This window comes from Lagopus muta, chromosome 8 (assembly GCF_023343835.1).
Source record: "Lagopus muta isolate bLagMut1 chromosome 8, bLagMut1 primary, whole genome shotgun sequence".
Lineage (NCBI taxonomy): Eukaryota > Metazoa > Chordata > Aves > Galliformes > Phasianidae > Lagopus > Lagopus muta.
The window spans coordinates 32,238,265-32,261,887 of record NC_064440.1 but is presented as its reverse complement, the minus strand read 5'-3'; the positions used below and the strand labels follow the sequence as shown (position 1 = coordinate 32,261,887).

The 23,623-nt window shown below is 44.6% G+C and overlaps 1 long non-coding RNA gene across 3 annotated transcripts in view; it reads right to left on the bottom strand.

Annotated features, from left to right (window-relative positions):
• The window catches only part of LOC125696724 (uncharacterized), a 116,129-nt gene that overhangs the window by 37,017 nt on the left and 55,489 nt on the right, over positions 1-23,623 (bottom strand). For 2 of the 3 annotated variants that reach the window (XR_007378481.1, XR_007378483.1), the window contains one exon: positions 245-320. This is a non-coding gene — a long non-coding RNA (uncharacterized LOC125696724). Of the gene's footprint in view, positions 1-244; positions 321-8,262; positions 8,341-11,203; positions 11,284-23,623 lie in introns of those variants that run through there. The other variant, XR_007378482.1, reaches the window with a different exon arrangement.

Sequence of the window (23,623 nt, the reverse complement as noted above, 5' to 3'; positions counted from 1 at the left end):
GCACTTTAATCAGCAGATCTCTCTGGTACATAGAGACTAGAGTCAACAGCTTTCAGGCTCAGAGCACGATACTGCACACTGAGGCCCCAGTATCAATTTAGACCTCCAGGAGTTGTCACAGACCCCACAGTTTCTATGTTTGTTCCCAACATTCTGAATGCTTCTACTTCAGAAAATCTTGACTGCACTTTTCAGCCTCCATAGGAATAACGTCCGACTCAGGTAACCCTTAAATTTCACTCACCTCCAAATCTTTCCCACAAGATGCTGTTCAGTTGTTGACCTCCATTTTATCAGTGATGTTCCTCCTCAATTCGCAACTGCAAGGAGGAACAAAAATCAGAGAAGATTACATTAAAAACACATACAAACAATACAGTGAGCCAAGATTTTCTACTGAGTCAGCTCTAGGGTCAAGAAACCAATAAATGTTTTGCTCTATCTGTACTACACTGAGTCCTTCTGCACATGTTACGCTGAGATAGTTGTTCCCTTCTCTTTTATTTTTGTATAATGCTAAAATTATATTCTTCTGCTTTTTTTATCCCCTAAATACAGATTATTTGTTTTTGCAACAGTGTTAACGTCACAACAAAGAAACAGAACATAAGGTTAGTGATCTCCATGAGAAATGAAAGCTCCAGCGATGCTTCCCTTCTCAAACCCCACTTGTTTCCTCCATTTGCACTCCTCAACAGCAACAGTTGCTCCCTAAGGGACTGCCAAACTGTTTACTATGCTTGTTAAATAACACTCGTGCTCTTATTTAACTTTTTTTTAAACAATGGAGTTGGCATTCATAAAAGCTCTGGAAGCTAAAGTGGTCTCATAAGCTCACTTTGCTGAGGAAAGCATAAGTGCTTATAACCCAGTACGTGCTGTAGCAGTAATCTCCACAGACTGCCCTTCTGCCATGAACTTTTAAAGGGTACCATCCACATATATTTCAAAATGTGACCACTGATTCTAAATACTGCTTTGGAGGCAACACATCTTACACACTGCACAGTAAGGTTTGTCTTCTTGTTTTCTTAAGTGTTTATATATGCGATGGAAAACATTTCAAGAATTGCTTTTTATACCACTTTTAAACTGAATTCATTAATTAGAGTAGAAATGGAAATTAACATACAGAACAATAGAAGCTTTAAAGAAACTCAAACTCCCTCTTTGTAGTCACCAAACAACATAGATCCCTCTCAAAGGGGCAACTGCCTGAAATCCATAGCTCCACGTGTACAACTGCACAGTTTCTTGGGCTTCCTCTTCTTCTTCTCTTTCCCTTACCATCAATCATTTTTGCCATTTCTTCCCTTTTTAGAATGCTAGCCATAAATACCTGAAAACCATGAAATTAACAGGTTTTGGTGTCAAGTTTGTTCACTAGAGACACCACTCCTCTTCAAGACATTCCAAAACAACCATCATGTATATCGTGGTCCAGCAGAGGCCACCGTCAGGCCTTGGCCAGGCCAATGGGGGATGCAAGTCAGGTGCCTACAGCAGCAAAGGACACAGGCCAGTGTACGGGGTGCCCCAGCAGTGCCAGCTCTGCCCAGCCCTTCACTATGTTCTCCAAAGAGGAGTAGAGTTCATCTTCATGGGCATGGGTGGGAGGCAGTGGGAAATTATGCTTTCATTTTACTAAGAAAATGCAATCTGTTAGGAGCCTAGAGATCTTAAAGGCCTTTTGAGAAGAGGTGTTTCTTTTTTTTAAGAGGCATCTTGTAAAACAGATAATTGGCCGTTATTATATCTCCTGACCTGAAAAGGACTCAAAATCTGATTGACTACCAGAAAATTTACTTCCATGTTGCAGGAGCAACACTGCCTACCTGCAGAGGGAACCATCTCTCTCCTAAACAACAGGACAGGTGCAACGAAGAGGGCACAGATCTTGTATGATCTCCTTTCCTTGATGGCCAACAGAGGCTCAGAGCAAGCTGCATGACCACTCCCTTCCAGGACCGGGTCACACAGAGATGTTTTCTGGTGGCAGAAAGCTGCTCTTCAGCTAATGCAGCCTACTGCTGCTACCATCTGATTTTCATAAAGGTTGGCCTCTAGGCTTTAGTGCAACTAGAGCCAAATGGCACAGCAGAAATGAGGGAGATGCAAGTATTGAACTGCATGAGACTGAGAAAAGCTAGGGGTAAAGGGAAGAGAGCTCCATTAAGCCTGAGGCACTGCTGATTTGAGAGGTCTGACAGAACCTGGACATCAATTACCCTGGGTGAAAAGCATTGTACAGACTTCAGAAATTTTTATCTACCCCAGCACTGCATAAAAAATAACCATAAATGCATCTTTATTACTGCCCTCTGCTTGGTGGTTAGGTAGCAGCCCCCAAACCATAAACTTTGCCACTCTCCATCAATACAGCAGAGAACTGGATTGTGCCCTCAGCTGCAGCAAGCCAACACACTCCACTAGGGCCAGGTATCCTCACAGAAGCTAAAAATGCTAGGAATGGAGGAGGGCTGAGCAAGACAGCCCTCGTATATGTCATATGTTGGGAGATTTAAGTACTGGAGAAGATAGACTTGCTATAAATTTCTGGAAGCAGGGTGAGGGTGGGTGCTGAACAACACTCGAGATTCAAATCTTCACCCATGTTCAGGAAGACAAGACATCCTGTGATATGATAAATCCCACACTAGAGTTACAGACAGCTGTTTTCTCTCCATCCTTGCGCTGCTCTATTTCACAGGAAACATGCAAAGAAAAAAAAAAGGGTGAATGAAACTGCAGTTTGATCATATTAAGGCAGAACGCCACAAAAAGTGGTTAATGGGCAAGATCAGAAGGTGACAGAATGGTCTGAAGGTCAAGTTCCTGCCACCACCTGCCATCAGAGACTAGAAATAGGACATAATTTTTTCGATGTGATGTCAAACGTTGGCTTTTCCCACCTCAAACATCAAACAGGCACAGTGTTCAGTTTCCTTGATCCCTATCTAGAAGCTGACGTTCAGAAGTATTTACATCACTTCAGTTTATTATCAAAGACCTTGTTTCTACTGCCTCTTTTGTAGGGTCACCCAAGTTTAAGAAAAATCAAATATTCCTCCTTCCTTTGTTTCACACATCAGCCCTAATATGGATCAAAGAATAAACAGTGGGGAACAATGAATTCTTCCTGCTAGCAGGGAATTGGCATCACAGTTCATAAAAACATGGACAGAAGGGAAAAAAGAAAAATCAAACTATCAAAACTCAAAATGACAAAATAGCAGAGAAAAATACTGATCTTCCACTTTTGAAAGATGCAGCTGCTGCAAAAGACAATGCCAATACACAAAGCAAAGTGAGATTCTCCTCAGGTAGGGCTGTGATGCTTACAAATCTCATCACACCCTCCCAACATTTTTTGTCCCTCTCAGGCCAGGCTGCACAGTCCAAGACCTCAGGAGCTCTTGCCAGGAGACTCCAGACACCAAGAGACTTAATTCAGTGATCACACAGCTCTCACCCACAAACAAGCTTTAGCTCATGAAAGCTGAATAGAGGTCACTCAATTCCTCACCTGCTGGCTGCATTTGAGCCAGCCTCTTAATACGTCTCGTAGCACTGTTTCTTCAGCTAAGCACAGCCAGGTCCTTATGCTTTACCTCTTAAGCACAATGCAGAGGTTCAGTTTCACTGGAATATCTCTTGAATGCACGAAGAAACCACCATGACCTGCCACCAGAGACTACAGCTGCTCAAGGAGCACATCAGATCCAACTTGCAACAACACTATGGATCATGAAGTGAATAAGGAATGATTTCAAGTAGTCAGACATTTTCTTCAATATTTTCAGTCTCCAGAACACCAAAAGTAAGCAACAAAGTACGTTTCGTAAATCATGTATTTTGGGACATGAGCTCTAAGTCCACAGTGCTTTTCTTGCTGGTGCCATAAGAGTTCACATGTAATGCCTACACTAACAAAAAAATATGTTGGAATAACGTTGATCACTCATTTATATTATTGCCATTTATAATATAAGTCACATCTGGTATTGACAAGGGTGAAGTAAACAGCTTTGATTTAAGAAAAGCCTCAAGTAAGTGCTCAGATCTCACTTTAGGATTCAGACTGGCTCTGTAACGAAGGCCCACCAAGCAACTTCTACTCAAATCCATCCACTGCATACAGCATGTGACTCAGCTTCATGGAGTTGCTGGGTCCTGGGAGTAACGTTAAGGCTCCCTCAAAATACAAAGGCACATAAGAACACATGGAAGAAGCGATGGGGAAGATGTAAATTGACTTTCCTACAAAAGCACAACAGAATTAGAGCAAGGACTTTCTATGCGGAAAGCAGCGGAAAGAACTGGCAAATGCCCTACTTTTTCTATCCCAAAAGGGCCACAAGAGAGGGAGGGGGGAGCAGAGAGCATTAAACCAGAGCAGCACTGCAGCGGGATTCCCTGTGGCTGAGCAGCAGAGTGGCTATGAGAAGGACATCTGAGAAGTCCCTTGTATGAGCAGTGACAAAAAAGTCCTTTACGGGTGATTGGAAGAGAGACCTTTCTTCTGAAGGACACAGGAACAGCTGTGTTTAATAGGAACACAGAAAAGGGTGCTATTAGAAAGTGTAAGATATGCATAATCAACAACAACAAAATCAATAATGAAGTTACTCCAGTTACCACAGCCTCAAGGCTATCGTTACTTAAGTACACGGAATTTACCAAGATTATTTCACTGATACAGCACTTGATCAGTGATTCAATTACTACACACAAGCCTACATCAAACAGCTACTCATTCAGAAGACATCTTTGGCATACCTCCCAAAACTGAACCTTCATGCATCTTTCATATGGCCAATATAATTAAATTTATGTGTACACGTAGCAGAACAAGCACTTTAAGTAATAGGACATAATCCTAACAGCAGCTTTTCTTTTTTTTTAAAGAAGGGGGAAAAAAAGGACTTTATGATAGAAAAAGGAAGCGTGGAATGCAAAGAGGAAAACACAGGCATGAGAATATACCAAGCACTAATGGTAATGAAGAATAAATCCAAGGCCTGCAACAGAGCATGGATATCCTCCCCCTGCACTACTGTAAGTTTTTATGTCCAACCTACATCTGTGAGAATCCCATCCCATACGGTCCCTGCATGAGCACCAAGATGCAGAATGAAGGCTCCAGTTACAGCTTCCTTCTTCTAACCATCAGTCCAGTGCATCTCAACATCTGTCTCTTCTTTCTGTACAGAGTTAGATTCTGGCAAGGACATCAGATTCCCATCCAGCTGTAGCAAGCTGTGATCTATTGGAGACGTTTCATTTTAACCACATTACATTTAGGCATTTAGAACTGAATGGCAATATCCTCCTCCAAATTCCTCTCAGCCAAATCATACAACCTTTAACACCAGCTCTTAGTCCACCCATCTGTGGACCTGAAACTTTCATTTGATGACCTAAAGCGTGACTTTCTCTGTAGGCTTCATTTTCTTTTTTTCCCCACCCCCAATAAGGCAAAGGATGAGCAGAGATTTAACAATAACGAACATACACATGTAACACTCATAAAAACCCCTGATTTTAAAGGGCACACTTGATAAAAATGGTTACAGAGCTCATAAATTTTACCACCTACTACACATTTGCAGATTAACATACATCAAAAGCAGCCAGTCCACCACATAGATGAAACAGTTACATATGCATGCCTCCATTAAGCAGATGACTTCTTCATTAATGTCTGTGACTATGGGAGATACTGACCCTTGTTTCTCAGTAATTACATGCACTAAAGGCAGTCTGGGAGGTGAAGCACCAAGAGCATCTTTCCCTCTGCCTGGTTTTTGGAAATCCCTTCGCTAAACACATTGGGGCAACAGGACTGAGTTCCAAGGTCTGAGAACCTGCAGCCACATGCATGTGGATGCCCTGGCTGTTCTGCTTCTTGTCATGAGAGCTCACAAAGGCTCCCACCACCCTTGTTTGCCTGCTAAACCAGGACGAAACAGAACAAATCAAAATCAATAGTTACACCAGGACTTCCAAACTATTTATTTAATTCCACCAGCTTGTTCTACTAGCAGAGCTACTGCTAGTCTAAGACTATGTGGTTATCAAAGGAACAGACTAGATGCATTCTCCTTTCTCATTACATTTTGCAGGGGTCTTTGAGAATATTAGATGCAGCGCTTGGGAGTCGCTCTTCAGCATATGCCTGTGCAATGCTCTCCTCCAGGCAAGTCTGCTGTGAGCTGTAAAGGCAACAGTGCAAGGCTTTGAAATGCCAGGACCACAGAGCACCGCTGTGACTCGAAACAAACACTGATGGAGCCTGCACACACCAGCTCCTCCACAGCTAAGTAAAAGAAGTGCTGCAGAGAAAGCTCCTGCAAGGAAATTTTCTTCCTTACAAAGGAACTTCCTTCCTTCACGAAGTTGTTCGGTAGCTTTAACCACAAAGGCTGCCCCTCCAAAGCCTCCTGAAGTGCTACTGAACATTCATGAGGTGATTCCAAAATCTGACTACTGAGCTTGCTAGCCAAGGTATCTGACAGCACTGACTCCTGTCAGGTAACAGCAAGACAGCATCTCTGGTCAGAACGTTGAAGCACTCCTCCTTAGTGCTCTCCTACACTCTCCAGGCAAAATGCTTAGTGAGTCCCTACACTGAAGAAGTGGGGAAGATATTGCTGGGAAGAACAGATTCCAGATCGCCATTGCCTCAGAACTTTTATTAAGGAAAGCAAGTAAAATAAACCCTTCTTGAATCTCTATTGCTCATCTGTAGAACGGTATGATGATTTCTTAATAAATACAATCCTGTCAGCTATTCCTGGTCACCTCTTCAGCCTTCCTATTCTGCAATGGGGACCCCTTAGAGATTAACACAGGCTACCCACACAGCATTTACAGGTCTAGAACGAGTTGTTGGACAACTACTGCAAAACTTATTTTGCCTTATATTCAGCCTTTTCTATTAAAAACCTGGCCTTCAGGGCATTTTTGTCTCCAGCTTTTCAAGTGCAGTTTTCTCTCGAGTTGCTATTCTAGGTATTACAAAGACAATAACCAGTTCATTAGTAGGGCTCACAAAAATAAGCCCCAAAGTCACCTTTGCTTTCTACTTTGCAAGGGTGTGATTTCAACTGTGCATACCTTACCTCCAAAAGAGCTCAGAGATGTCATAGGAAATGCAGCAGATGGAATTGTGTGGTTAGGACCTGCACCTTCTTTCACTTTCCCAGGGTAAAAGCTAAGTTAGTAACCCAAACTCTCAAAGCATTGCAGGCAAAATGATTATCAAATCAAAGAGATAAGAGTAACATTCTAAATTAGAAAGTGAATACTACCTTTAAACCTTCTAGTATTGTAAGTAACCAATTACAAGCCCACCAGGCTCTACGGCCCAGTGAACAGAGCCCTGACAGGAGGTGATCTGAAGCAGCTGTCTCTGCCCTCACACTTGCTGCCTGTACAGCTTGTGGTTACCTCAGTGTAGGCCCTGCCTCTTATTGTACATCTGTGTACAGCCTTGTATCAATGGGCAGGGATCTCAGCTAACGATGCACACACCCAGCAAACTGTGCTGCATCCCACCATACCCTTCAGCACAGGCAAGAAAAACCTTCTGAAAACCACGAGTGATCTGACATCATCTCAGTATCCCTATTTTTCATTGGAGAACCACTTCAGAAGAAGAAAGCAAGTTCAGGAAATGCAATGCACTTCAATGTGACAAATCAGACATTTGAGCCCATCTCTCAACAGGCACCCAAAAAGCAGACAAACCTAATGCTACTCATCAGAAGAGTCAGGCCAAAGGCTTCCTTCCCTAACACCCTTCTCCAGCAAGGGATGAGAAAACAAAACTCTGAAGTCAGGAGAAAATAAATATCCCAACCACATTCACCTTCACCCTCAAGCAAACAATTTCTTCAAGCTCTAGCTTCACCATACAGAAACACTCATGCCCACGAATGCCAGCTGAAGGAGCATGCCCTCTATCCTCACCCCATTTGGTACTCGCTGTGGAGCACATCTGCCCTAAAGTTTTCACAGAGCTGTGCTGTAAAAAAAGAAGAAAAAAAAACAACCACAGAAGCGATGAAAATCTCCCTCAAGATGGATGCAAAGGGCTAGTAAGGTGTGTTATTTGTGTTTCACTGGGACTTTTGTACTGTAGTGTCCCAACCTGGCCTGCAGCATGCTAACACTTTTTTAGGGTAGTGCCACTGCTGTACCAGCAGCAAATAACCATTTGATGGTTTCTTGGTTAACAAACCAACATTGATGGCTTACCAAACTCGAGTCATCTTCTGCTGGGCCTTGCATCTTTGTATCATGTCTTATGCTGGGACCCAGGGCCTCTGTTGCATCCTGGAACAGTAAGGGGAGAAGTCTCCTAAGCGCCTGCCCCAGCAAAATGCAGTCAGCCTTGGGCAGTAGGCTGCAGAGAAATAGTCATGCCAACTGCAAGACAGGCGCTCGGCTGCCTTGCTTGCTGACCCTTCTAGTAAGTCAGGTTTTACAACTGGTACTATTAGCTACAGAGCACTGAACATATGCTTCCAGCACCATACTGAGACCCCCTGTGCTCTGCAATCACTGCTGTTTTGATAGCGCAAACGTCAGCAGCTAGATGCCAGCTAGGTAATGGTTTGCACATGATGCTCAGTTGTTGCTATGACAGGACTGTCTGAGCCTGTTAACTGGGTGGTTAGGTTCCCTGCGACATAAATATGCTTCAGCAAAGCCTTACAGCAAGAAGAGATTGCTCTAGAAGATACTGAGCAAAACGTGCCACCCTACCATAATGCTCTGTCTGGCCACCACTCCCGAAGCAGTAACTCCTCCACTAAAGGAGCAAAAAAGGTGTTATCTTACTCCCTGCAGGGTACACACGGGGTACAGCAGCTCAGGGGCTGCGAGGCCAGAGGCTTTAAAAGTATCTGGAGGCCTTAGGACTTGACACCTCCAGCTCTTGCCAAGCAGTAATTGCTCCCATGACGAGACAACAGCAAAACAGGGCAGTAACTCAACAACAGCCTCACACGCCAAGCTGGCAGGCAGTGTATTTACCACCAAAGGCAAGGAAGCCAGGCAATAAAAGCAACTACAGCTCAAAAGAAAATCTCCTTCCTAAACACAGAAGACTTATTTAGAGACGAGCAGGAACTTAGAGTTTTTCTCTGGGTTGGCTTTAACACCACAGAGCATGTTTGCAGACATGTTACCTAACGATCACTTACAAACAGCTTCCCAGGGCACCCCATTGCAATGCAGAGCAGCACCCACAAAGCCATTCTGCTGCTGCAGCTGTGCGCCTGGGCTGAGCCCACTGCCACATTAGCAGTCCCTTGCACGCCAAGATTTGCATAAAAGGAGCAGTTATCAGCAATTATGGCTTGCCAAGGCAAAATTCTTCAAGGCCGCTTTACAACCGGCGACAGATGCAGCATTCCCAAGTTTCAGCTATAATTTATTCTTAGACTGGGCAGAAACATACAGAAAACACGCTGCGTTTTGCAAAGCTGCTCATTTAGGCATCTGAAAAATAATTTTAAGGAGGAGGGAAGATGAATATGGACCAAAGGAATGAATAAACTGCAGGCATGGAGCCAGAATTCAGTACTCAAAGAGTGACAAACAGATATTAATCTGCTTCCTGAACAGGTCAGCTTTTACCTTCTGTTCACACCAAGTGACACTGGTACCCCATGTTTCCCAGCTTCAAGGCTCCATCACAGGTGACAGACCCCAGCTGTCCTGCCAGCATAAGACCAAATACCAAGGAGAGAAGGCAAGTAGGCTGTAGCCAAAAGAAAACCCACTCTCCCCTAGGACACGGGGAAGCATTTCTTGCCTAAAGCAAAGTCCTGTTCCTGATCTGCAGCAGATCCTCTACAGTCCCAGTGCCCCTACAGTTTGCATATTCCAGCTTTTGGGAGCTTTTCCAGATGCACAAGTGGTGCTGCTGCTGCTCAGGCCAAACTGATCCACAGCAACCAGCCTGCTAGGAGACAGCAGCCAGGAGCCCAGGGCAGCAATTAGCACACTCATCACACCTGGGGGCACAAAGTGCTTACAAGCCACAGTGCAAGTGTATCGAAGCAAACTTTCTAACACATCTTCAGTGTTAACAAGCAAATCAGTAACGAACAGAAGCAAGAAGACAGGATCTGGACACTTTCCTGATGTCTTTAAAATTTAAGCATGATGTGTTCAAGACCTTCTCTGGAGAATCAGAAACCATTCTGATCTGATACTATCAAATGGTAAGCGAGAAGGATTCAGTGGTTTCTGCAGGCTTTGGACATCTATAATTCAAAACCCACTGCATATTTCAAATTGTTTTCCTATTTGATACAGCACAAGAGAACTCTTCTGAGACAAAAATGCTGTTCTGACGCTATGAGTGACTGACCCTTTCCCAGACCAAGCTATTTCAGAAAGGAGCTTCTGCACCAGAGACACTTTGCTGAAAGCCAACCCATCGTAACTGTGCATGAGCACAGGGTCACGATAGCCATCGTTATTAGTACTGCAACATCGCATGCTCAGGGGTCACAGAACACCAGCACTGAAGCCTAGTTTTCCTCACACCCATCCATTCTGCATTTGAACTATGAAAACACATGGAAGATGCACAAACGCAAACCGCTGGGGCAATAAAGGTGTCTCTCAGGGCAGAGAGCTGCAGCAATTTCAGATGCTGATCTACTGCTGTAGTCCTGACACAAGGGGTTGCCCAGTGGGAGCAAACCCTGTACCTGCCAGTCTTTCCCAACTGATATCAAGGGATGGCATATATTCCATTATAGGCAATAGGGCGACACAAGAACACTGAATATAACACAGAAATTCAGTCTTCCCAGACACTAGTAGCAGTTGTGTACCCTTAAAAGTAGGCAAGCTCATAGAGGCAGCAAGGAAAGAAGCAATGATAGACCCTCCTCCTTGCCCCACAGGAATCTCTCAGCACACACTCGACCCCAGCACAGCCCAGGCTACACCATCACCCTAGGAACTGCCCAGCACCCATTGTTGGTTTTTTTTTCCATTCCCTATTTCCTGCTGCCTTTCTCCCCTCATAAAGAAGGGAAAAGTCCTTAACAGGTTTCCCGAGGCTCTGATCCCCTCTCACAAGTAAACACCCCCGGATAGAACCACAAAGGAGGAGCCTGTCCCTGGAAGTGGGAAGCAGAGATCCTGGGAACAAACAGCAGGACCGTGAGCTCACCTCCAACGCACTTTTCTCCATGGCTCTGCACCCTCCTCTCACAGCACAGTAAGATCACACCAGAATAAAACTGGTTCTTTCCTGCCTCTATATATTCCCTTCCTGTGAGCTGAGACCACATGTTCATTAAGTGGGATCAGGCACACCTGATGAGGCCATCAGAGTTCTCCTCCTGTGATTTAACCACCTGGAGCACTCCAAGACATGTCTGCTCAAATCCCAAGTCCCCTTCCACCCTACATTAATAATACCTTCTTCTCATTTTTGCTAAGACAATAAACACATCATTAAGTTACCTGGAAGCATAGCCACTTGCTAGGAAGGGGGAGGAATGATACAGTGGTTCGGCAATGTTTGCATGTGTATATAAACACACAAGTGCATCATTTTAAGTGATGTAGATGGGAGATGCCTGGCTTGCTATGCTGCAGAACTGCTGCAAACTGCTTTAGCCCATGGGAAGATGAGGACAGGCTGCAGTGTCAGTGCTTACAGAACTGCATCCGGTGTGTGCAAAGAGTTTCACAGCAGAAATGCTCTTTAGCTTCCCTAAAATAAAGCCCTTTTTCTTTTGCAAAACAGCATGGCCAGGACTCACACCTTGCAGCTGGGATAGCTTGTAACATGGGGGTTGTTTATTCTTCTTTGTTCTGTAAAACACCCTCCACACTGAGTATGTGCACACCTGCAGCCCAGAGCTGGGATAAGGGCTGCCTGCTGCAATGGGTGCAACAGACCAGAACTTCAGATGCATGAAGGGCTCAGAGAAAGTTACACAAATCTACGTTCTTACCCTTTTTTTCCCAGGAGGAAAATCCTTCCTCAAGCAAGCTCATTGTGAGAGCACATGCCTGACAACACCAATAATCTCTGATGTCACATGCTGACGTTCCTGTGCAAATCATGAAGCAGCTCCCAAATCTCACATTTAATGCCAGTGCCTGCTGTTGCTGAACAATTCAGCCTTCTGTCAGCTGCAGTCTCTGCTCCAGCCACAGAACGGCTCACATTCAGCACAGCAAAGCCACTGCTTACAAAGCTGCACTCTTTAGTAGCAGCCTCTTCACGTTCCCTTCAGCAAACAAATGTGAGTAGCATGCAGAGAAAAGAGATGCTCAGGATCCACACAACCCAGCTCCCAGGCAGGCACATGGAGCTCAGGAAGCTCCTCCAAGTCTGCAAGAAAACAGCATGCACCCTCCTTCTACCACTGCACAGGCACATCGCAAGGCACAGACCTCCCCTTATAAATGAGAGTCACCTGGGATGGGGCCCAAACAATTACCTGAGCTACACTGATGTTCTCCCTCCCACCCCAGCTGATCTCTCCTTAGGTAGGTGAGCTTGCAAGGGCTGCTGGCTTCTCTCAGCCACAGGAGGCACTAATTAACGTTAACCCCAAACTGCACCAACAGGGAGCTCCTTTGGTCTAGGTTGTTTGTGCACACCAATAACTGGCCGATGGCAGGGAGTTGAGCAGCAGTGAGTACATGCTTGAATGCACGTGAGGAAAAGCTGCTGTTGGTGTTATGTGCAGCACGAGTAAAAGGAAACCATCAAGCTGAGCTCTTTCCCTGTGGAATAACAGGTCCCTGAAATTCAGATGTGTGAACTATCCTCTTTTACCATGATCTATTCTTCTTACATCTTTGTATTCTCCAAGTTACAAGTTAATGGGACGAGATGCCACTACATGTCACGCTATTTGAAAATAATGTTGGCAGATTTAATCCCACGAGCTTTCTTCATTTTAAGGAAAAAGTAGCTTCGGTTATAATCCAGGAAAACCAAGCAGGCATAGGAGAAACCGATCAATAGTTTACTGGTCCCATCCAAGCAGGCTCAATTCATTTATCTATCACACTGCATTTACTTGACAACACACGGTAAATGAAGAGCTGCAGATGCCCTCTCTGGGCTGGAAACCAATGAAGCTTCTCAGGTAAGTGCTTGTCCAGTAGTGATCTCAAGTCTTGCTCCAAGGATGCTGGTGGTGTGCCTACACCCAACTGACTGCAAGGACACCTTTGGCAGAGGGGAGACAACTGACATCTTTCTTTTCTAATGCAGCAGGACAGTTAATTGATCACAAGAGTTTATTAGGCTCCAACTCTGAAAATAGCCATCTTTGTGACTCAGAGATGCCTGGTGCTTAATGGTGCTGCTTAAAGGGACGAGCCATTAATCCTCAGGGTGTGACTTCCTTTGCATCCTCAGACATTTCTGAATCAGGTATTCTAAGTTTTCAAAGCAAACTGGCAGAGCTGCCTCAGTTAACGCTAAGCTTCAGGACAGCACTGCAGATCCCTAATAGGTTAACCCTTTGGGACCATTACTTCCCATGCTATCTCTACTAGCAGCAGTTTCCCACCATACTTGGTGTCTGCAACAGCCTTCCAAGACTAAGCAAACAATGTTATTTTACTTCAGCTGCATTTCAAACTACACAGCAAGTGTTCTTCTTCCAGTTATGAAAAATAACCCCCCAACCCAAGTCTCAGTGCACACACATGAACTTCAGTTCTCTGGAATAATTTCACATCTTATGAGTCATATACAGTCATCCCTTATGAGTCAACCCTATTGTTCCTAAGCATCATTCTCGTTCTTCTCCATTAGCTATAAAAAGAGAAGAAAGACAGGGCACTTGGAACTTATCTTTAAGCAAATGTGCTCAGGCAGGTATTGTGAACCTGTGGTATGCCCAGATGCCCCTGTGCAAACAACCAGCAAAAACTGTCTCCGAGTAAGAAAAGCTCTCCAGCACAGGTCTGAAATGCTCCCCTGCATGCATTGTGAACTACATATATATGTTTTATTTTCATGTCAATTACACCACTCTCTGATTGATTTCCTGCATGTGAATGACAAGACAGCTCCAACCGAGCGCTGCTCTGTGTCGTGCATCTTGCCCCCTTTACATGTGAGCTACCTGTCAGGTTACAGTGGCAGCTCCATTTGTTTGGGATTCTGTCAGACAGAACAAGAGCAAACGCCCTGAGCAGCAGAGACCACTGGTGGCCTTCCTGCAGCCAGGGTGATCCGACCCTCCTTTACAGCACTCTGATCTGCACAAAGCTGTTCACCACGTGCATCTCCATCCCCTCTAATCTAAGTGGAATAACTCCTGCCATTTATGCTCCTCGTATCAAAATACCTCGCAACCTTTCCAGGAACCACTTCTGCAGTTTGCGCTCAAAATAATGCTACGTGACCTTTGCAGACAGACTTTACCAAAAAGCCCTCGCCACTCATGCACTTAGTCATTAGGGCTGTAAAGAAGCTGATTATAATTTATATGCTGAGAAGGTCTCTTTGCATCACCTCAGCATACTAAAGTGACTGTTACGGTTTCACCTAGCAGGTAAGATGAAATGTAGGCCAGGCCATTTAAGAGGTGATCCTTCTGCAGGAATAACTACTCTAGCAAAACAGGCACAAAGGTAAAAGAGAGGGATTTGGCCTTTCTAGTGGCTCAAACTTCGTTTTCATTATGTAAGTTTAATAGCAAGTTCTCCTTTCTCTCCTTACAGCACGTTGCACAGATTATTTTTATTTTTCTAAGCATCCTGCTTTTGCCTGTATTAAATCCCACTCTCCTTTCTTTGGCCCAGAAGAGTTATTAGGCTGCAAAATCAGTTTTATGAATAAGTGTGACTTTGCCTATGCTGCAGAGCTGACCTCGGGGCAAAAAGGAAATGTGGTACGATCTGCTGGGAACTATGCAAATTTATGAAGCGGTGAGCAGTGAGGAAGTATCTGAAATACAAAGGCGATGAAAGCGTGAAAGCCTTTGTTTGGTCATTTTTTATTGAATGCACCATTTAAAACGTGACCTCCTGGTGTTAAGTTCATAGCGCACTGCCCGGATTTACAGACACCCCACATGACAGGTGCCGTATGGCTTTGAAAGTCCTGGCTTGCCACAGGTCCCTCACCACTAGCGCTGTGGCTTTTTATTACCTGAACAGTTTATGAGCTCGCTACGAACCTATGTTAATACAACATCTGCAATTTGCATCCTTTTTATTTCCAGGTTGGGATTTCTGCGAGACACATCCATCATTTGTGCATGACAGATGAGCGTGTCACTGTCCCCAGTTGCTGCCTGATCCTCCCTGGGTATCCCAGTGCCTCTCTCCATCACGGTCCCTCCTGAGCCCTGCTGCTGCCACAGTGGGACTGGCTGACACAAGGACTAACACCACCGTGTTCTGCTAAGGGCACGGGGCTCAGGGTATTGACAGCCAGGGCTTTGCATGCACCAAGTTCCCAGCGGCCTGGCAAGCAGCGCCATACGCTGCACTTATCAGTGACTGTGCTGAGCAGCAAGGGGGACTGACACGTCCGATTTGCTTTACCTTCTGCAGCAAGAGCAACTGTGCCTCTTCACAGGACACAGCCTAAAGCACTCAACTGAAGAAGCGTGAGTAAATGGCACAATCAAACTGCGAGTCCCCCACTGCTCCCGCTCGGCCCCACACACCACCTGAGCCCAGCTGGTGTTGTCACCCTGCGACGTGAGGCCAGCTGCCCTTTGTGCTCAGTGCTGGCTGGAAGGCCCTACCATCAGCTGAGCTCCTGCCATGTGCAATGTGTGCCATGCCTGAGCATCCTCAAACTGTCAGGGACGGGGATGCAATTCTCTGAAAGGTCACATTCTGCAAAAGAACGTGGAAGCGGCGTCTGGCGTAGTGCTCTTGACATAAATGTTCCTTTGCAGAAAGCAGAGATGATTATGCCCTTGTAAATGACAAACCTCATTAAGAGGAACAACCTCCCTGCCTTTAACCTCGCCTCTCCATACCCAACGTGCCTCTCCTTAACCTCAAAGCCCTGGCAGTGACTAGAATATTTAGACAAAACACGGCTGAAAAGGGAATGCTTTTCTTTCCTTTTGGCTTTTCTGACAATTAGCAGAGCTGAAAGCCAGGGCATTTAAACAGTATAGATGAACTTGGGGATTAGTTGGTTGTTTCTTCCTGCATGAACACGAAAACATATCAGAGGGCTGAACTTTGATGCTGCACTATGACATTGTCATATCTCTTCATAGCTTTATTTTGTATCTTTTCCTACTCTCCACTGATTTTAACCCTCTCAAAAGGGCAGAGGAGGAGAGGGAAAGGAAAGAAATGAATGTATGCTATTTTTTTGATGCTTTTAATCAGTGATTTTTTGTGCTCCTTTCCTAATGCTAGGCAGACTGCTCCAAAAACATCGTGTTTTCAGAATAAAACACACACCATTTTCTCCATTACATCCCCTAGCCTACTAAAGAGATTCTGGGCGCTGACAGCCCAGATGCCTCCTTCAGAACTGGGAACGCTGGCTAACACACCATGCCTTCAGAACTAGGAAAAAACAAGAAATTGGCAAAAATAAGACAGAAGGCATCAGCGGGCTTCAGGTGAGTTTGGTTGTGTTTTAAGACAGTGTTTGAATGATGTTTCCATCTTTTATGTGCGTGTAGCTCACGGTATACCACCTTCACTTGTGTCTGTCAGAAGGAGAGGATGGTTTTTATGTGGTCAAGATGATCCAAATCTATTGCTGGTCTCCGAGAGGTGTTTCCGCATGGGACTTCCAACTAACGAACTCGTTTCATTACATCTCAGCTCTCAGCCAGCGTGATCTGAATACAGCACATCCTCTCTCTGCTCCTCATCTGCCACATCTATTTGTGATACAATTCCTCAAGGTAGGAACCGCTGCATCCCGCATGCGCTTGTATTGTATCAAGAAGAACCAGAATCAACACTCACAGTGGGAGGCTTTGAATCCCTGCTAGAAACAATATTGACAGCTTTCCAGCTCCCACGTATTGCATTTCTACACTCCTTAATTCCTTGTGATGCTCTCGACTTGAACATGACACTCAGACCGTGCCTAGTCCCAGCTTAGATCGGATGCTGCTCCCTGCCAGGCTCTTGGTTTGTGACATTTGGACTCTGACAACAAAGCAAGGCATGCAGCTGTGCGTCTGTACACAAACACACACCCTACTATACATTTTTATCAGTGTTCAGCAGAGGATCGTTTGGTTTTGCACTCCTTATCGACAAACAATTAACACCTAAGTTCATTTTGTAGACGAAAGGATTTTGTATTCATTCTGTTGACAGAATGACTGGAAACCATGGAGGAAATGCTATTTGACAGTCCTAGCACATACTGGATTCAGTGGAGAAAATGCGTGCTGCTAACTGTCCAATCAGTTATGCAGACAAAATGAATTTCATCATAATTCTGTCAACAAAATGCTAACTTGCTTAAATTATTCTCTCAACAAAATAAATTAACTTAAAATCCTTTTGTCCACAAAACAGATTTAAGTGTTTAGCAAAGTCTTGTAAATACTACAGTCTGTTAGCTTAGCGTGTGCAATTCAAACATGTGGCTTAGCCGAGTCAGCGGTTCCTGGCTTATCAGGCAGGGATGGTCTTGATGCTTCCAGCTTTTCTCTCCTGTGGGAAGCCAAACCAACCAGACGATCAGTCAGTCAGCATGCGATGTATCAGCATGCAAACCAGGACCTTGCGAGAGAATATTTTTCCATATTTTTATTCAATCAGTAGGGATTGACAAGGAGGAATCTTATGTAAGTCTAGCAAGCCTAAATGACTCGATCCATTCCTCAGAAGAGGACAAGCTTCATCCTTAGGTCTGAAGTTTGACGTGGAGTTTCCATGACAAAGACAAAATGTCACTTTAATGAGGGACTAGATGCCTTGGTAGATTTCATATAAAGAATGTGAAAATGCAATTAATCTGCTTGTAGACACTATGCATCTACAGTCCATTATACCTATCGAAAATCTCCTTCTTCATTTTCCATGCTGCTCCAAATTCAAGTGTAAATGTACACATTCGTACCTTGCTTGGAAATACCAGAACGTAAGGCAGACAAAATTGGAAACAATCTGAGCACAGGTATTGCTATAGGGAGCAAAGTGCACCAAACTCTGCCTAAGCCAGCCTAAGCACAACAGGCACTGCACCAGAGCCAACAGCAACTGCCAGCCTCTGAATTCATGGCAACGTGAGCGAGGATATGCCTGTGTGCCTTCATCGTGCCAGCCAGTGCATTCACATGGTCCCTCTCCCCCTCTACACATACATACGTGACCCCTCCAGCTTGCAAGAAAGTCAGGAGCAACACACTCTGCAGCAGCATCCAAAATGTTCACGCACCTTTAGCCTCATCTCCACAAAGCAAAACTCCCTAAGATGAGACAAGGCTGTTAAGCAGGTTCTTATGGAGCCCCAGCACTGTGTTGTACCAAGCACTGCCTGCCCTGTAGATCTGCTGCATTTTAATAATAAAGGAATAGAGAAACAGTCATGCCTGTATCTTTAGTAACATCAGTCAAGGAGTTTGGCAGGCCACTGGAAAAATGAAACTCTTCAATCTGCTTTTACCATATTCTTCACTGGTATAAACAGGTTTTTTTTGTCCTCTTTTAGGAGGCTATTGTGGTTACAATGGAGTTAATTTCCAGGTGTGTGGAAAGTGTACAGTAACACGAGAAAAATGCCATATTAATATTTAATATAACACTTTTTATGTGCATGAAAAGAATAAAAACCATTCAAATGCAAATGCGGCCTGCAAGGATGGATAAAGTTTTCTGTTTTTCCAGTAGTGTCTTCATTTTGCTAGAGACTGACTTAGGCTTGAGTGAACTAAGGGCACTTGTGTGTGTGCACTTCCAGCCACAGAGAAGCCTGCTTCTGGCCAGAGTCCTTCTCAGTATTTGAGACACTGCAGCAGTACCTTGTGATGGCACTCACTGAAATACAGTGGGTTTATGAATCCCTTTGGAACCATACGTTGTAGCCCCAAAGGCATGAAGCGTGCTGCAGCGTCTACTCTACCTTATGAGACTTTCACAGAGCAGCCAAAATTGTGGGATTGCTCCCTACAGCTCTTAGGGGCAATGATTTATTTTCTGTGACATGCTCTGCGTTTACCAACCATAACAAAATGACCCAGCTTGGGATCGTCAATTAAATTTCTACGTGCCAGATCCTTCTGAAGTGCTCCTTCTGAATTTTTGTGGATCTGAGTCTCTAAATGTCACGGTGCTCTTTTGACATCTCCAGCATAACAGAATACATTTTGCCAACTAAATTTCAGGTACAGCATAGTAGTAACCGATCAGGGAAGCTTTTCAATGGCACACAAATACTTGCAAATAACACAAGAATCAGACTCGCTAGAAGTTTCCCTGGCAAAGAGAAGCAGAGGTTTGGGGAGAGGCAATCAGTTTTAACTGGTGTCACTCCCACCCATTATGGAATCGCTCTTGATGTACCCCATCTTATGGAGCACAGTATCAGCCAAGGCCATGCCACTGAATCTATGGAAATGTTTTTCAACCTACTTCAGATAGCTTCTCTCTTTTGTACTGGCTTTGCCATAGCACGTGTCACTACCTTGTCTTCCAAATTGAGTCCAGATGGAATAAAGCGTTAAAGTGGAAAAAATAACTCTGCAGTGAAGGCTAGGCATCATGATAGCTGAGTTCAACACCTGAATACTGCACATACATTTAAAGTTACTTTGAGCGAGTTGCATCACCAGGACCTTACCAGCTCATGACAGATTTCAGTTTCTCTCAAACACTGCTCCCTCAAGGGTGCTAGGGCAGTTTCTTCCTTCTGCTGTTCACAGCCTGCATTATGTCAGACCCTTTTCTCCTTTGGGCTTTACTACAGGTACAAACAATACCTAAGACTGTGTACTGGAAACAGCCTTTAAGTCGAGTTGCTGAAGGAGCACAAAGGCAGCCAGATGGTCAAGGAGCTTGGCTTGCCTTCTCCTGCACTGAGACTTGGGCAATGCTCCATGCCCACACCTAAAGCAAACAGTTGCATGAGGCAAAACCATGTCTGCAAGGTGAGATGCACAACAGCAGTAGCTCAGAAGATGATCAAGAATGGGGAAAGCAATCACAGAGGGAAGGAGAAAGCCGTGAGGCACGCGGTTCATTTGTTCTTAAACTTGGATATCTCAAACTCTTCAGCACCTTAACTTGGGAATTCCCTTTTGTGAAGGAGAACTTAGGAGGACATAAATAAATGGAAATTTATATGGAAATAAACATCCAAATATACATGAGGAAGGGAGAGGAGGGAACGGAGTGATTCATTATTATGGCTTACATATCATTACGCATTCATAAATTCCAAGGCAATATATTTTTCTTCATTGCTTGGATAATAAATCATCATTCGATTACAAAAGGGGAGTACCTGGATGGAACAGCAGCCTTTCTGAAAAATACTCCTGGCAGATGAATGACAGGAAAATTTATGGAGAATTCAGCTGCTTGACTGTCCTGCCTCCAGGAGTGCGGGCTGTGCCAATAACTAAACCTTTCCTGACAATTCACACAGCAGACACTGTCCTTGATGGAGTGAGGTTTTTAGACCTCCCTTGGCTTGATTTTCATTATCCCTCCTCTGGCAGCCTGCACAACGTCTATTAGCAGTGCAAAAGGGTTAGGAAAGAGCCATCCAAGTTGCTACCGAGCCCATGCTAGCAGGCCTGTCTCTAGGATCTGTGAAAAATGTACAGCTGCATTCTCTACTTAGCTGGACTTGTCCCATCAATCAGAGAGATCCTTCAAGGGTCACTGGTATTCGTAAGAGCAAAGAGTTTTCAAGAACACAAAAAAGACCATCCAGTATACTGATTGCCTGCCTTTTTCTAGTTTATCTTCATTTCATTTCCCAGCCTTCTTTTTCCAGACCAACCCTTAATTTCCTTCCCCTTTTATAAACAAAGCTATTTGGCTCTTTATTTCAGCAGGTGCCTTCGAGTCATTCTTCATTTTTCTCCCATTACAGTCACAGCAAAGGGCAAGTCTGCCAAACAGCTGAAAGCCCGGCCACCCAGGCAAACCATCCCGAGAGGAGCTGGGCAGCTGAAGCAAAATGCATGGCAGAAAGCTGCCGTGTGTGCAACTGATCCTTGCTGCAGTGAGGGCAGGCAACTGGGAGTCGAGCCCACGGCCATTCCTACTGCACTGCTCCTGAAAGGAACCCAGATCCCACCAGGTCTGTGGTCCCAGATTGTCAAAGGGTAATCACCCATTGCAGAGCTCAAAGCTTCTGGTGGAGGGGCACCACTGAACCACCGGGGTGGGCACAACTCCTTCAAAAGAAGCAAGCTTTGGAAACGTAGGCTTTTATCTGGGGAATTGCCTCTGCTGTGTTTGAGGACCCTGCACTGGGCTTTGCATTTTTGCAGTGACTCAGAAAAGGCCTTTTTCTCCGAAAGGGCCAACTAAGACTGTGAAGGGAATGGGTCTGAACATATGGGCTGAGATCCCCGGCAGCTGAGATTAGACACCTACCTCTGAAGGAGGAACGCACAGCCTCCCTTCACAGGCGGCAGGGAGAAGCAGTGCAGCCCACCTCCTCCCAAAGCAGGCATCTGAGGCAGATCAGATGAATCACGCTCTAGAAATGCCTGTTTCTTAGCAGTGATTATACAGAAAGTCTGGATGAGTAGCTCATCTGCTGCCATCTGAAGTAGAAAGGCTTGGCTGCATTACTTGGAAAGCAAAAAAAGCAGGCTTTATTTCCTGCTGGTTTCCCATTTCGGGTGGCACTCCAAAGCTACAAAGTGAACAAAGGCAGAGCGGCATCCTGACTCTGTGCCTGGGAGGAGGTTTGTTTCCTGCTCTCAGAACCCAGGTTTAAAGGGCTGCACAAGGCATAATGCTGTGAAAAATCAAACTCAAGAGCTTCCTTCCAAATTGCATTCCTACTGGGCTCCAGCCAGCGCTATCCATCCAAAACACTGAAGACTCCCTAGGGCACCCTACAGAAAGGAATTCGAGATGTTTTCCAGGGAAACCATCCAAGAATACCAATAGTTGTAAAACACAGTTTGTCATTTATTAAGCGGGAGACATTTTGGCAGTTAATGCAATGCAGCAACTCCATCACTAACACGAGCACAAAGCCCTGATGGGTCACATTAGTCTTGGAAAAATCTCAGTCTTCCAGTCGTGCTGCCATATGGAGAGATGTTCCCCAGGGCCCATTTTACTTAGGAAAACTCTTGCAGAGTTTGTCCCCAAAGTTTAACAGCCACAATTACACTGAGACATCAGAGAAATACAGATTTATGGCAGCTGAAAATCTCATATCAAAACCCTCTTCACCGAGGGCACATTTGATGTTCATGAATTCCCTGGACCCTTTGCACCAGTGAGACCAGCAGCACGGGAAGAACAGAGACTTAGCATTTACCACTCTACTGTGTACAGTCTTTAAAATGTGTGCTCCCTGGGTGCCAAACTACCACATCAGACGGCGTTTTATATCTACTTTGGCCTTCCTGCAATTGCATATAGCTCAAGGATATATATTCCCCTGCCCTCTTCTGTGGAATAAACAAACCTTTTATACATCTCTCCATCACCGTATCATTTGGGAGGATTAGGATGCGAGCGCGTTTCACACCTGATGCAGAAAAGTATCTGTTTTGAGTTTTCACCCAGCCATGATCTGTCAGCAGATAGAAATCTCATCCCCGAAGCCCCGGGGCCTCTGCTAAACACGGTAATGTAGCAGATTTTATTAGCAGTTTCAGAAAGGTAATCTAACACTAGATTAGCATTAAATGGTCCAGCAAAGTAGATACATGAAGGTATCTGTAATATCCTCCAGTGCCCTTGATAGAAAGAATATCTGTATTTTAGGCAAAGAAACAGTGGTTTAGTTAGATGCTTTGAGGCACTGATTTGCTTTGTATACAAACTACTGAGTGATGAATGTCTCGGTGAGCTCTTCTCCTCATCAAAACTAAAACAACTTGAAATATCACATAACTTGCTAATTGATGACTAGATAAAGCTAAATTGTAAAACGATCACAGTGCTTTGGTCTCTTGCTGAATACATGGATTCCCTGATATGAGAAATGTGATCAGGAAATAATCTGCTACTAAGAAGGCAATCCAAATCCCCTTTGGGGAACAGGCTGCATGAATGCAGCAGTGAGGATGATATATTAGCATTTCAAGAAGAGCCTGAAATCAGTGCGGAGAATGCCACTGAGGAATAGCTAAAATTGCTTTATCTTTATCTGTTAATATTTCTGGGAAAAGATTGCAATATTGGGAAACTGCAGATAGACCGACCACCTCACGTATATTGAATTGGATCTGCAACTGTGTCGGACCTATTCAGAGCCTAGAGGATGTAATATTCCCCAATTTAAAGTAGGAACCTGGGTCTGGGATAGATCTCCCTTATGAATGCTACTGGTAAGTTTGGGGTGAGGACAGACAGTAACATCAGTATTTTTAGAAGCAAACAGTATGATGGAGTGACCCAACCGACACTCTTTACAGAGGCATGATTTTCTAAAGAGGGAACTTCCATCACTTCCCTAACATCT